At 36.0% G+C, this 12950-nt stretch overlaps 1 protein-coding gene across 6 annotated transcripts in view; it reads left to right on the top strand.

The window, feature by feature from the left end:
* Nucleotides 1-12950, top strand: part of GULP1 (GULP PTB domain containing engulfment adaptor 1) — a 269094-nt gene that overhangs the window by 12248 nt on the left and 243896 nt on the right. For 4 of the 6 annotated variants that reach the window (XM_032594449.1, XM_032594448.1, XM_032594451.1 and 1 more), the window contains exon 2: nt 1104-1174. The exons of the other annotated variants lie outside the window; for them this stretch is intronic. The gene's annotated coding sequence lies outside the window, so the exon portion shown is untranslated. The remainder of the gene's footprint in view (nt 1-1103; nt 1175-12950) is intronic. 6 annotated transcript variants of the gene reach the window in all.

The following is a 12950-nucleotide window of genomic DNA, read 5'->3' on the forward strand; positions in this document are numbered from 1 at the left end:
GAACATGTAAATTTAAAAAAAACAGATTTCTCTTTTTCACATTACAGCATTAACTATATTTGGAATGGTTATGATTTAGCTGGGAATTTTGCCTTGTGGTGCTGGTTTATTTTTTATATATAAATGTTTTGTCTCCTCCACTACACTTTGAATTCTAAGAGAGAATAGGTATGTTTTACAAGAGAGAATATATATGCTGAACAGATCTTTGTGTACTCTACTTTGCAACAAGTAACTACCCTAGTATTAGCAGTTTCACGTGAATGCTAAGGAAGAAATTAATAATTTATGTATATATGGAGATGACTGTTTTCTATGCACCACTGAGTTACTTAACATTATGTATTTGGTTATATGGTGTATGTTATTCATGTGAAAAATGTAAATGTGTGCCAGTAATTTTGGAAAATAAGAATGTAGAATATGTACAAGTATAGCAAACTCCTGTGTCATGAACAGGACCTATAATTAAAGCATATATGGTGTAATTTATTGCACTATATTCCCTCTCTTTTTGCTTGGCTTGACAATCCTGTGAGATACCTACATTTATAAAATCAGTTTCTTGCATTGATACTTGACTTATTTGAAATAGATGATTCAGTTTTATTTTTTGAAATACATGACAAAAGTAGTCTCTTTAAACTTATTAATTAAACATAATTACCATCAAGAGTTTCACATTCATAAATCAGTCCAATTTTAGTAGGTTTGGACCACCTTAAAATTCCAAGGGATGGGGGCAATGTAATTATTTTGTATTTGTAAACCTACAGTAGCTTCAAGATCCCAATGAGAAAGGACTGTCTTTCAGTCTGTTTGTTTTTGGCTCCACTTTGTGTCTTTGATGGTAAGCATCAAGTATCATTGACACTTCTTCATGTCCCTCCCCTATTGGATCTTCAGATTCCCCTGGAATGACACTGCTTAGTTCAAGCCTTGTGTGATCCTTTACCAGAAGTTAATTTTCCTCTCCATTTCCTGTACATTAATTCATAAGGAGCGTATTTTTACTTCTGAGAGTCATATTCCCTTCCTTGTTGTTGTGGCAGACACTATTGTTTGGCCACTCAAATAATTTCCTTATTCTGCTTTTCTCATAGAACTCTGGTGTTAATTCAGATGTCCACTCTACCCCACATGACTCAGAGGAAGGCAGTTCATTCCTAAAAAGGTGAAATTTTAATTAGCCTAAGCTAATAATCGTAGTGTTCTGTTCACTTTGCTAGTGATTTATTAGTGAGAGGACCTTTTTACTTTGTCCCAGTCATAGTCAATTACATGAAATAACAGGACTGGAGGGAAAGGGGGTAGAAAAAATTTCTTTATGCTTAGCAAGGGGAATACTGGATGAGAAGGTATATGGCAGCTCATGATATTTCTTCTTTCCGAAATAGATGTTTGAAATTGCTACAGGGGATCATCTTTTGTCCACTAGGAGATCTAGTTTGAGGGCAAAGCAAATGCATTAATGATAGCAGGAAGAAAAAAAAAAGTAAAGAATATAGGTGCTTGATGGCATTGTTGGGTCCATAAATCAACCCACCATATTTCTGGGTTTACTATTGTATGAGATATGAAGTTCTTTAATTTTTGAAATGAATTTGAACTAGAATTTTCAGTTGCTGAAAGTATCGTAATTAAGGCATTTGTTAAGTGTTATCTTAATTTGAAATAAACATTTGAGAAGTAATAGTTTAGGTTATTAAAGAAAACATAGGGTACTTGAGTTTTGTAAACATTGGATATGATTAGTGCTATTAGTCTATAAAAATGTTTTATTATTTAAATCACCAAATATTATTATGTTTTTAATACAGTAAATAGTTCGATCATCTTAAGTAAATTTATTCTGAGATGAGTAAATTCTACTTATATCTCAGAAACACATTACTCAACAAAATAAATTTGAAATATAAACTCATAACCTAGTCATTTTATAACATACCACTTTATTGGTTGTTTGGGGGTTTTAATGTATTAGAAATATTAAATGTACATTAAAAAACATTGAAGGAATCTCAATGCGTCTTCTAAATAATTTAAAGCTTGGAGTCATGATAAAACTAACGTAACTATTTAAATGTAAAAAATAAAACTGATAGTAAAATTAAAGAAAATTGTGAAGTACAGATCTAGTCACAGAGGTATAAAAAAATGCAGGCATATAATAAACTTTCAAGTAGAAACTAGTTTTATAAAACTCTAGTTCACTGACACCATTAGCAATTTAATTACTTTCTACCACCATGTTCTTGAATTAGTTTTTTTGATGATTTTTTTAACATTATGCGTATTGGCTTTTGTAATGTGCTGTATCAAAGTATGGAGATATATCTGAGTCTTTGCCTTTTTGTTTTAAAGATGGTAGGAATTAATTACCCAAAGCTGAGAAGACAAAAGCAGGAGTGAAGTATTAATGCTTAGTGGAAATGATTGTTAACCAGTGGTTTAAGCAGGAGGTGGAGGCAAGCAAAAGCAGGAATAATTGCATAGTCTCAGAGAATATTAAGCAAGTGTCACAACGGGCAGGTTAGTTGGAATTAGGAGGTGTGAGAAACGGAGCTAAAGGTTGTGTATACAGCGCAGATGAAAAAGAGCAGTTGGTGAAACTGGAGGTGGAAATGTTTCATTTGTTGAAAGCTTTCAGTAAAGCAGAGTTTCAGGTAGGTCACTGGTTCCAGAACCAGTCCTCAGAATAGTAGTTACTGATGGAGTTACCCAAAGTAACAAGACCTACATTACTGTGATTGAGATGCACATATTAGTTTTTTGCATAAAAATGCAGTAAACATGCTTGAGATGCTTCCTGTATGAGATCATGACCTTCATTCAAAGCTAGGTCAGAGAGACCAGATACTACAAAGTGCTGCAATTCTCAGAGGATTATTGTTCTTATAGAAGCCCTTGTTCAGGGATTGTCCTGTGGCATCCCTTTGCCCTTACAGAATAGGAGTGCCCTCTGACCTTTTCCTGGCTTAAAAGGGAACCACATTCTTGTGGCTTTTTGAATGTGAATAAATTATTCTTTGTATGGAAATGAATATAAAGAGACTCTACTTATTTACTTTGGGAATTTTGGTAGAAAATATAACTTGGTTCACAACGGACATAACACAAAGAAGAAATTATGTATCCAGATCATTCAAATTCCAACTTCCACTTGTACAATAATCACATAAAATGAATAGTTTTTCCCACCCTTAAATTGTCTCCCTTAAGTAGGGTCTTTGTGGAACCTGCACTCTTTTCTTAACTTATTATACCTGTGAGTTCACACCAAAAATAATTTTTTTGAATAAGTGAAATGATAACAAGAATATGACTGGGTTCAGGAAATGCTACCTCAAAATATGGCACCTTGACATATTATTGAATATTTCAAGTTGAAGGAATTTGAGAAATAACATGTGAAGGAAGGACTTTCTGACCTTCTGAAGCAGGTCATAAAGTCCTCAAGTGAGGATTTTATCCTCTGTATCCCAGGAGGAAAGAACATCCTTATCTCTGAAGGCAAAGGGACAGAGAGAGGAATCTGAATGATCTTGCTAAGTTTCCCACAGTTTACTATTCTTAGCTCATAATCTTTCTTCTCTCTTTCCAAGACTGAAACTCTTCTTCAAACCTGACATAAAAACAGTCAGGTTTAACCATTTATTCAAGTCTTTATTTTCTTAAGAAGGCCCATGTCATGCAAAACTTATGTTTTTCTCTTGTAAATCTATCTTTTGTTACAAGGAGTCTCAGTCAAGAGCTTAGAAAGGTAGAGGAAAAAGATATTTTTCCTCCTTTACAAATGCATTTATAGAGTGCTTACTGTGTCCTAAGCATTGCATTATATATTTTTTATAATTTAAAAATGATCAAGAAACTTGTCTAAGATTTCACAGCTGGCAAACAGTGGACCAGGGAAGATAGTAGGATGGGAAATAATGTATCTTAACTACCATACCAGTTGAGTGAGTGTGCAGTTGACTAGCAGCAGTCACCCTGGAGGATTAGGCCAGCCTCGGTAGTTCTCTTTACTAGTGAAAGTGCATTGCCTTTAAATAACCTGACTGCCTAGACACCTGGCTAATGCTTGATTCCCCCTTGCTTTGTGGCTCAATGAGCTGCTCATCTCCTGCTCTCAGACATGCAACTTGGCACTCCTGTGTGGCAAGGTATTTGTTCATTTTTATCTCGGTTAGTTAGATAACTCATAAAAATTAAGCCATTGACTAACTTGTGTCTGTTGCTTTGGCTTTTGCTTGATTTTGATTTGTCTGGAAGGTTAACATATTGATTAAGAAAATCTGACATTTTCTTAATCTCATTTTTCCCTAGTTTTGTCAAAATGATAAAGTTTGAGTAAATAAAACCTAAGATGTAAAATCATTAATATTAATAGTTTCTGATAGCATGACAAATACTTTTCGCTCGGATATTTGACAACACTTTGCTTCACTGAGAGGAGAGACTAGATAACCTCAAAGAACATTTCAGCCCTTAAGATAGTCTAAGTTTTATTTTCAAATAAATTTGAATTTATTTAAATTTGTTAATATATCATATTTAAAGTTGTCCTAATTTTAATATTTGATTTTATTATTTTGTCTTTTTGCGTGTGAAATAAACTGTTAGACCTTTGATATCTTGTATTTTATAGCTTGGGTATTATTATAAGGTTCTCTTGAACACTTGGAGTCACACACAGTAACTTTGTTAAGAGAAAGACATCTCTGTAGGAGGCAGTGACAGTAGAGAGGGTGTTTTAAGCATGTAGGAAGTCTTAGACAAAGAGTGAATATATGGTTCAACCATAGGACTAGAAGACTTCAAATAGAGTTAGAGAACTGAGTGGAAGAGAAGGAAGGACTAGAATTGCTGGAGACGAAGCTGGTGAGGCAGAGATCAGATCTGGTGGGGCTTTCTAATCCCCAGTTTGTGCTTCATTTGAAGAATAATTGGAAACCCTGAAAGATTGTAACAGTGTGATGACAAGATGTCAGCTGCATTTTAGATTTGAAGAGAAGTTCTTCCAGTAAGCCTAGGCAAGTGAAGATGATAACCTAGTTTAAAGTGATGGCAATGAGAAATGAGTTTATGAGAGAGTTATTTAAGAGAAAGAAATCTGTGCATTTTGTCAATAATTGTGGGAGGTAGGCAAGAGGATTGTGTAAATGTTGATTCTGGAGAAGGGTAAAATAATTTTCCTCTATCTTTCTAGGTTCTTGTCCCAGACTCCTCCCCCAAGCACTGTAAAAGAAGACAGAGTAACAAGAGAAAAACAAAAGTTTAACAACATGTATAACTCCTGCAGACATAGGAAACATCCAGAAAAACTGAGTAATCCCCCAAATGGCCCAAGCCATCACCTTAAATACCATTTCTGATAAGATGTTGGGAGGGTAGGTATCCACTTATGGGAGGTTTCCAGGAAAGGCACAGCAAAGGGTATGGCTGTTACACAGATTTAATTCAGTGTCTTCTCCATTGATAAGAGTTTCTACAGGTTTATCATCCTTCTCTTCCTGCTTTGAGAGGGAGACACCTTTTTACGCATGGAGAATTTCCTTATAAATGTAAATATCCCTTACAAAAGAGTAACTTTTGCTTGGTTTTTAGATCTCTCCCACATCTTTTTCTTGAAAGTAGTCAGCTCAAGGTAATCCTTATGCTAAATGCATATTTTGTTGCACAAATTCTGCTTCCCTTCAATTCTAGGATTTCTAGTTTGGGCACCCTGGGTATTTATCTTCTTCAGTAGAATAAATATAGGTAGAAGTAGAATTATTGATGGGAAATAATGATTTCTGTTTTGAATACATTTTGATGTGTCTGAATCATCTTGTTACAGACGTCCAGTAGTCTCTCTCTCTCTCTCTCTCTCTCTCTCTCTCTCTCTCTCACACACACACACACACACACACACCCCTGTAGTGAAGAAGTTTGCTGTGGGGTGGTGATATATGTGTATATGTGGTATATGTGTGTCTGTATTGTTGGGCCATCCCAAGATGGCCACTTTGGCATGGAGATGATTTGAAGCTAAAGGCAATTGAGACCCTATGGACTCAAGAGAAATGTTGTCCCTCTTTTAACTACATAGAAGAATCTAAATTGAGGATCTTTCCCAGAATATGGGTTGTTAGCAGAGGAAAATTTTGTCTGAATGACCCATCTGTATAGAAGGACAAGTATCTAATTATCAAACATCTGCATCTGCTCTTCTTCATCATCCTTCCTCTGAAGTCCTGGATCCCTACCCTCTTCCCTCTCTCTCTCTCTCTCTCTCTTGACGATGAAGAAGAGCAGATGCAGATGTTTGATAATTAGATACTTGTCCTTGTCCTTCTATACAGATGGGTCATTCAGACAAATTTTCCTCTGCTAACAACCCATATTCTGGGAAAGATCCTATATATATATGTATATATAGATCCTATATATAAAGATCATATATATATATATATATATGTGTGTGTGTGTGTGTGTGTGTGCGCGTGTGTATGTATATATATACACACACACGCGCGCACACACACACACACATATATATATATAGAGAGAGAGAGAGAGAGAGAGAGAGGGAATATATATATATATATATATATATAGTACATGTATAAATTTTCAGATTTCAGATTATATATAGGAATTTTCAGCTTAGAAAGGGTCATCAGAACAAGAGATTATGTAGTGGGAAGAAAATCTATTGCATGGCTCAGAGAAGCACTAATATTTTAACCAGGTTATAAAGAGCAAAGTTTATAAATAACTCTAAGGAGGAATTATGAGGAGGAAAAAACCCAGGAGACTATGATGTAAAAGCCAAGATTAAAAACAAAACAACAACAAAAAAGAGTATAAAACATTATAGTATAAAACTATAAAAATAGTATAAAACATTTCAAAAATAAAAAAAAAAGCACAGATTAAAAGTGTCTTTTGTGTGTCTACTGTACTCGACATAAAGTTCATTCGGGACTGTGGTGAGAACCATTTTGATGGAATTATGTGTATGGTGAGTTAGTTGTGAAGTAGAGTATTTAAAACAGCACCTAAAGACAATTCTTTCATGGAATGAGCCTGTGTGTGGTGTAGGAGAAGAAAATTTTTTTACTCTACCCTTTTTCAGTTCTTTTGGCTGGTCTATTAATTAAATTGACACAAGACAAATTAACAGGAGAAAAACAAATTGAATTATGTAAGTATGGGAGCCCCATAAAAAATATGAGGCCCCTGAACAATTGAAGCTTAAATGCCATACTGAGGTAAAGAATGGGATGGTGGCCTGGGACTACAAAGGGGAGGAGAGTAATTCACAGGACATAAGAGGAACACATGTTTGGCAATTAAATGCTCACTCTGCCATACAGATGAGTCTTTCAGATAAAAAGTTATCTCTGCTAATAGCTCTGTTTTGGGGTCAGATCCCCTATATAAATTCTTGTAGGTGGTCAAGGGAGAGGTAAAGTTTGTCTTGAATCCGCTGGGTCTTCATTGCCTTCAGCTAAAAATAATCCACATGCCAAAGTGCCATATTTTGGGATCACATATTTTGTTCCCTCTCAGCAGAATAGGAGACGGTACGGAAAATGAAAAGGGACTTGGGTTCCAATGTAGGAAGTGTTTCTTTAAGGTGGGAAGGACTTCATTATACTTATTAAAATTTTTTAATTTATTTAAACTAAAAAAGGCAAGAACAGTTTACCAATTTCTCCCATCCTCCCCCTCCCCCACCTCTGGCAATCACCAATCTGTTCTCTGTATCTATAAGGTTGGTTATTTATTTATTTGTTTATTTAAAAATTTTTTTAACATTTATTTATTTTTGAGAGAGAGAGAGAGAGAGAGAGAGAGAGAGAGCCTGAGTGGAGGAGGGGCAGAGAGAAAGAGACACAGAATCCAAAGCAGATTCCAGGCTCTGAGCTGTAAGCACAAAGCCTGACTTGGGGCTCAAACCCATGAACTATGAGATCATGACCTAAGCCAAAGTCAGATGCTTAATCGACTGAGACCCCCCAGGCACCCCTTTATTTGTTTATTTTTATCTTTATTAAAAAATATTTTTTAACATTATTTATTTTTGAGAAACAGAGAGAGGCAGAGTATGAGCAGGGGAGGGGCAGAGAGAGAGGGAGACACAGAATCCCAAGCACACTCCAGGCTCTGAGCGATCAGCACAGAGCCGGATGTGGGGCTCAACCCCACGAACCATGAGATCATGACCTGAGCTAAAGTCGGACGCTCAACCTACTAAGCCACCCAGGTGCCCCTATTTGTTTATTTTTAGATTCCACATACAAGAGAGATCATACAGTATTTGTCCTTCTTCGTCTGACTTATTTCATTTAGCAAAATGCCCTCAAAGCCCATCCTTGTCACAAATGGCAAGATTCCATTCTTTTTGTGGCTGGATAGTATTCCATTGAATATATATACATATATACATATACACACACACACACACACACGCGCGCGCGCGCGCACACACACACACACACACACACACGCACACCACACTTATCTATCAATGGACACTTAGTTTTTTTCCATATCATGGCTATTGTAAGTAATGGTGCAATGAATATCGGGGTGTCTATTATCTTTTCAAATTAGTGTTTTTGTTTTCTTTGATGAGTACCCAGAAGTACAATTCATGGATCCTATGGTATTTCTATTTTTAATTTTTTGAGGAACCTCCATACTGCCTTCCACAGTGGCTGCACCAATTTACATTCCCACTAACAGTGCACGAGGGTTTACTTTTCTCCATATCTTCACCAACACTTGTTATTTCTTATCTTTTAGATAATATCCATTCTGACAGGTGTGAGGCATACCTCACTCTGGTTTTGATTTGTGTTTACCTGATGGTTAGTGACGTAGGGCATCTTTTCACGTACCATCTGCTTGTCTTTAAAAAAATGTCTATTCATGGCATGCCTTGGGTGGCTCAGTCGGTTAAGTGTCCGAGTCTAGGTTTTGGCTCAGATCATGATCTCACGGTTTCATGGGTTCCCCACATCAGGCTCTGCACTCAGTCCCCCAGTGCAAAATAAAATAAAATAAAATAAGTAAAATTAAATTAAGAATAAATAAATAAATAAAATATCTATTCAGATTTTTCTGCCCATTTTTAACTGGATTGTTTTTTTTTTTCCTGTGGTCTTTTTCCCCCACAGAGTCTTATGAGTTTTTTTAATATATTTTTGTCATTAGCCCCTTATCAGATCATTTGCAAGTATTTTCTCCAATTCAGTAGATTGACTTCATTTTGTTGATGATTTCCTTTGCTGTGCTAAAGTTCTCCCCATTGTATATTTTTGGCACCTGTGTCATATATTAATTGTATATTTTTGGCACCTGTGTCATATATTAATTGGCCATATTAATTGGCCTGGGCTCTCTGTTCTGTTCCATTGGTCTGTGTACCTGTTTTTATACCAATACCGTACTGTTTTAAATACTACAGGTTTGTAACAGAGTTTGAAATCAGGGAGTGTGATGCCTCCAGCTTTGTTCTTTCTCAAGATTGCTTTGGCTGTTTGGATCTTTTATGGTTCCATACAAATTGTGGAATTGTCTGTTCTTTTTTTGTGGAAACTGTGATTGGTATTTTGATAGGGATTGCACTGAACCTATAAGTTGTCTTGGGTAGTATGTATATTTTAACAATATTAATTCTTCTAAGAGAGATCTCATTATACTTAAAGTAGTTTTGGCAAATAGTGTCTATAGAGACCAACAAGTATATGTATAATTAAATCATGCTGAGTGGTTGGTACTGTGTTGAACTAAAGAGTACATAGCCTCTGAAGTGGGTGGTCCCTCCTCAGCTCTTTCCAACTGTAGGTCTGTGAGAATCTGTCATTGTGGAAAATAAGAAGATGCAAACTAGGATAGCATATTAGAATTCCAAGCAGTATTGAGGACCACTTAAGATTTGTTGTCGTATATATTAAAGCTTTGTGATTTTTTTTTTCTCCTCTAGGACTCTTCTTAGATAAGTGTATGGAGGACAATTGATTTTTTCCTAAATGTACAGTAGAAGGTTAATGTAGTAACGAAGTTTTAAGTTATGTTCTAGAAGGTGGTTAAAAAACATGGACCAAAGACTGAACTATTATAAGAGAAGGCACCTGAAAGAGGGAGGGGACAGACTGATAGGGGAAGGTACCAAGAAATAGAAAAAGATCTATGTATTATAGGAGACAGTGGTCAGAATATTTAACGTCAGTTGTAATAGTTCTAAGTGATAAGGACAGAGGAATGCTTGCCTGAAAAAGTGAGAAGGGAGGAATTGGGTACGAAGAATTAAGAAACTGAGAGGCCAATATGTTGGATGAGGGAAGTGGAGGGGGTGGAGGAGCACATGAGGGAGAGTGCTTGTGCGCTAGTGTCTACTCTTATGAGAGTACTAATCCCATCATGAGGGCTCACCCTCATGACTTCATCTAAACTCATGTCCCAAAGGCCTCCTCTTCAAATAATATCACATTGGAAGTTAGGTCTTCAACATATGAATCTTGGGGGTAGAGATACAACTCAATTCATGGCACCCAGAAATATATTGAGTTTACTTTGAGAGGATGATGGGCCCTTATTGCTCAGGTGGGTTTATTGATAGCAGATATTTTTGTTCTAATTATGTTTTATAAGCCTACTTTCAGACACTAAATACTACTGAATTAGCACTTCACATTTTAGCATATTTGATATTTTAAACACACATGCACCAATATTCATTGTAGTTTTGCATGATCAGTGTAACACATTATAGAAATTTCTATACTGTAGAAAAAGTCTGAGCTTTGACTTCTTTGGAGATAGGGTTTGGTATTAACAGCCTGGATGCTCTTAGGCAGACTAATTGCACAAAGCTTCTCTTTCTTAACCTGTAAGATGGGTACATACAGTAATTTCACACAGGATTCTTAAGAGGATTAAACACATAACTGTTTCAGGTAGCACAGTGGCTGCAGCTTTATAGGTGGTCAGTAAATGGCAGTTAGCATTATTATGCAGAAAAAGTATAATTTTTGTGCTGCTGTATTTAACAATAGCAAAAAATATGTGGTTTTCAGTCTGATTAACAAATATGCTGTTTTATGTAAATTAATCTATCCTAAACTATAAGTACCAATGGAATAACTTCAATGTAGTGTGTCATTTGCAACTTAGAAAAAGTAAAAAACTAGAGCGGGGTAGGGGCACCTGGGTGGTTCAGTTAGTTGATTATCTGACTTTTGATCTCCTCTCAGGTCATGATCTCACGGTTTGTGAGATTGAGCCCTGCATTGGACTCTGCACTGACAATGTGGAGCCTGCTTGGGATTCTTTCTCTCCCTCTCTCTCTGCCCCTCCCCCACTCACCTGCTCTCATTCTCTATCTCTCAAAATAAATAAATAAACATTTAGAAAAAAAACTAGAGAGATGCAGAAAGAATGCCTGTTTTTTGCTACCTCTCTATCAAAAGCTATGTATTTTCTGTGAAAAGAAAAAAAAAGAAAGAAACCACCCTAGTTTAAAACATTGTGTAATTTGAACTGAGACACATTTTCTCTTTGTGGAGTAATGTTTGCTTCTTTTATTTATATACGAACAAAATATCATGGAGTAAAATTTGTAATATAAAATATTAATGTGAACCAGATAAGAAATCCTTAACCCTAAAATTACATAGGGGAAAACTCTTGTTAATGTTTTTAGCATATATACATCAATATTTGCACGCTATCAAAACAAGTTAAAGAATGCTGAAGAGTAGAAAGGAACAAAAATGACCCGGCCAGTTTAATTACATTTTTCTTAATATTTAAGATATAGTTGGGATCACATACAGCACACTAATTTGTAATTTGACTTTTTTCACATAATATACAGATGCACAGCAACTGATTTTAGGTGGTGTACTGGGATGGGGGCAGGAAGAGCTTGAGGAGGAGAATCCTGTAGATGTAATTTCATAATTTCAAATCATGTTGCCATTAAGATAAATGTGGAATGCTGTGGATTGTTGACATCTGAACAGAAAATAAGTAGAGAAACCTAAATCATTTGGCAGTGGTTTCTGGCAGAGTCATAATTTTTCTGTAGGAGACAGACGACTGAGAAAGAATGAGTGCATTATAAACTGATCAGCACCCATCTACGCCGTTTTGCTTTATCCTTCTTAGCACTTTCAAGATTTGGTTCATTTTGATTGAACGGCAGTGTCAATGATGACTGGATGCCTGCAGGTTGGATTATTTAGGTCATTATTTCCTGCCTTATTTTCTGGATACGCCTTAGCACCCACGTGTGCCTGGCCTTAACTTATTTTGCGTCTGAGGAGAGGCTCTGTCTTTGAGGCTCTTCTTGATGTCTAGATAGGCAATAAAGTCACTTGGATCTCAAGGATGGAATCTATTTTTCAGGTCTGATGTTTAAAATGCACCATTTCCATGAAAGGCTAAGAGCATGCTGCATTTTGTTTTGTAACTTGGCACATGAAAATGTTTATCCCAGAAAAGTCTTTTAAATATGAATTCTCTTTAAGGCATTAAAATTAAAACATTACAAAAATCAGCTTTTGACCATTTTCTCAAGTAACACTTTTTCTAAAAAAAAAAAAATTTTAATGTTTGTTTATTTTTGAGAGAGACAGAGACAGAATCCGAGTGGGTTAGGGGCAGAGAGAGAGGGAGACACAGAATCCTAAGCAGGCTCCAGGCTCCAAGCTATCAGCACAGAGTTCGATACTGGGCTTGAACCCACGAGCTGTGGGATCATGACCTGAGCTGAAGTTGGACGCTCAACTGACTGAGCGACCCAGGTGCCCCTCTCCAGTAACACTTTTTAAAGAAATGTCCCATGGCTAAAATTTGAAAACAAAGAACTATATAAGGAAAAAGAAAGAAAGAAAGAAAGAAAGAAAGAAAGAAAGAAAGAAAGAAGAAAAGAAAAGAAAAAAAAAAGAAAC

The sequence above is a fragment of the Lynx canadensis genome, chromosome C1 (genome assembly GCF_007474595.2).
Source record: "Lynx canadensis isolate LIC74 chromosome C1, mLynCan4.pri.v2, whole genome shotgun sequence".
Classification (NCBI taxonomy): Eukaryota; Metazoa; Chordata; class Mammalia; order Carnivora; family Felidae; genus Lynx; species Lynx canadensis.